This window comes from Pistacia vera, unplaced genomic scaffold, assembly GCF_008641045.1.
Source record: "Pistacia vera cultivar Batoury unplaced genomic scaffold, PisVer_v2 Contig937, whole genome shotgun sequence".
NCBI classification, from domain to species: Eukaryota; Viridiplantae; Streptophyta; class Magnoliopsida; order Sapindales; family Anacardiaceae; genus Pistacia; species Pistacia vera.
Genome location: NW_022196820.1, coordinates 174,878 through 177,824, shown reverse-complemented (window position 1 = coordinate 177,824; position 2,947 = coordinate 174,878). Strand labels below are relative to the sequence as shown.

The following is a 2,947-nucleotide window of genomic DNA, read 5'->3' as shown; positions in this document are numbered from 1 at the left end:
ACCCCGGGTTGTATGTGTTGGAGAACGGGTTGTTTGGTTGTCTTTGATTTCCTGCCAAGTAATTTACTTGCTCCGTTGATGAAGATGAAGAAGCAAATGTGTTCCCAACTTGACACTCGCTGCTCACATGGTTCCCTGCACAAAAATCACACGTTAGTTGAGGTGCTTGTACAGAGTTTACCTGCATAGTTTCCAACTGTTTTTGAAGTGCTGTGAGTTGGGCTGAGATGGCTGTAAAGGCATCAATTTCATGAAGACCCGAAGATTTCCTTGATGTTGCTCTCTCATTCGGTCTTTGATAATTGTTGCTTGCCAAAACCTCAAGCAACTCATAAGCCTCCTCTGGTGTCTTATTCTACAAGGCCCCTCCTGAAGCTACATCCACCATGGTTTGCACATTACCCATCAACCCATTGTAGAACGTTTGGACTTGAAGCCAAACTGGCAACCTATGGTGTGGACACTTCCTCATTAACTCCTTGTATCTCTCCCAAGCCTCATACAATGACTCGGAATCCTCTTGTAGAAATGATGTGATATCATTTCTCAATTTTGCTGACTTAGCTAGAGGAAAGAACTTGGTAAGGAATTTCTGTGCTAGCTCATTCCAAGTTGTTATTGTTCCCGGTGGTAATGCCATTAACCACCTCTTGGCTTTATCTCCCAATGAGAATGGGAATAATCGCAGCCTAATAGCATCATCCGACACTCCATTTGACTTGAAGGTGTCACAAATTTCTAAGAAATTTGCAATATGCTGATTCGGGTCTTCCTTCAAATCTCCATTAAATCTAACCGACTGCTGGATCATCTGAATGATTGCCGGCTTGATTTCGAAGTTGTTTGCTTGCACTGTAGGACTAGTAATACTCGACCCACTATCATTCACTGTGGGAACTGAAAATTCCCTTAGTGTCCTGTTTTCTGGTTTAGCCATTTCAACAACTATTTCTTCTGCTTCTACAACTAAACCCTCTCTTTCTCTTCTCTCTCTGTTACGTCGTCTAATGGTTCTCTCAAGCTCAAGATCAACAGGAACCATTGGTTGACGTCTTGCTCTTCGCATAAACTGCATGAACAAAAGTGAATGAAAGTGAGATCACAAACCAATTGAAAATAAAATAAAAAAAAACAAAAAATAAAAACTCCAATCTAGCTAACTATAGAAAGACTCAATGTTAACTTAAAACAATCCCTGGCAACGGCGCCAAAAACTTGATGCGTATTTCCTACAACATGCAAAATGTAGCAAGTATACTAATCGCACAAGTAATAAAATGATAATTAAAGTATCGTTCCCACGAGGATTGTTAGCTAAGCACTAAGTTTCCTAATGTTATCAAGTTGAAGCAAACGACTTCTTTGGATTGATGGGAGCTAATTGCAATTAAACTTAAAAATAAATTTTAAACTAAAATATAACAAAGAATGAAATATTAAAACACGGATAATCAATTCAAATAAAACAGGTAGGATTTTGACTTCATTTGGATTTTATGGGTTAAACCAAAAAATTACACTACAATCACATTCATACGCAATGGTTGTAAATCGAACTCACTAAGATGTTAAACATACCCTCTCGGGCTATGTTTTCCTATTCATCCTTATTAACCTTCCGCACCCAACAATTTGAAGGTTAATAATTCCAAACTCATTAAGCAAAAGAATCCTACAATGATTTCATTAATTCTTGAATCTATCTCTAGCATCCAATATTATAATGGTGATTACCCAAGAAGCCTAACATGACTTATTTCTCAATCTCATCATGTTCATCATAATAAGCATTAAAACTCAGAGTAAACACACAACCAAAGCATACTCATATGAAAATAAAACAATAAAACACTTAACCCATTAAAAATCCAAACTACTATCAAAACCCTAACCCAAAAATGGTTAGTTCATAGCTAAATTAACAATACAAAAACGAAAAACACAAATAATCAAGTTCAACATAATGAAACTGAGATAAAAGATAAGATATCTCCCCAAAAGATGAATCCCTTAGTTAGAATCGAATTTTCACCCTTGTTACAATCCAAAATCGCATCAAAAACTCCTCCAAAGAATATGTAAAAGCTGTTTAACCTAAAAACGAAGACCCTTGGACAAAAGGCTTAGTTTTTCTTTTATACCTTGCCCAAAAACACGCACAAAGTGAAACTGCGCGTTTAACAAAACTGCAAATAATGACCGTTGCCCTGGCGAAGAAGAGTTCTTCGCCGCAGTGAAGAAAGAAATAGATCTGGAGCGTGTCTGGCGTGCTTCGCCGTGGCGAAGGACAAATCTTCTCCAGGGCGAAGCTACTTAACAAGTTCTGAATTTACAGAACTACCACTCTACTTGCTTCTTCGATTCCTTCTTCGATTCTCGATGCTCTCCCTTCGGAACAAGCCTCATCGTGCTTTATCCTGCTTCAGAACTCTCCTAACTTCTGAGATCCGCTAACTTTTGAGTCAAAAACTTTCAATTTTGCCCTTATTTGCATAAATTGTACATTTTAACCTAAAACACAAAATGTAAAGATTTAAACAACAATTCAGGTCAAAATGCGCCACAAAGTACTTGAAATCCGAATAAAAAGACTAAAGAAAACTGTATAATCCACGGAGCGGGCTGGTAGTTGAATTCATGGAGCGGGCTGAATGTTAGAAGTCTATGCGTAAAGCCTAGAGGGCTTAAATGAGCATGTCCCATTTAGATGGCCATAACTTTTGATCCGGGAAGAGTTACGGGGCCTGTGAGATACCGTCGGAAAGCTCATTTAGAGCCCGTCAGAAATCCATTGACTTTGACTAATGTAGAATGTCTAGTGGATAAATTCATGGAGCAGGCTGAACGTCAGAAGTCCGTGCGTAAAACCCAAAGGGCTTAAATGAGCATGTCCCATTCAGACGGCTATAACTTTTGATCCGAGAAGAGTTACGGGGCTTGTAAGATA

The 2,947-nt window shown here is 38.4% G+C and overlaps 1 non-coding gene across 1 annotated transcript; it reads left to right on the top strand.

The window, feature by feature from the left end:
- The first annotated feature begins 446 nt into the window (after positions 1-446).
- On the top strand, positions 447-553 carry LOC116120479. Its single transcript, XR_004126554.1, has one exon. It is a non-coding gene; the product is annotated as a small nucleolar RNA R71 (small nucleolar RNA).
- Positions 554-2,947: the final 2,394 nt, after the last annotated feature.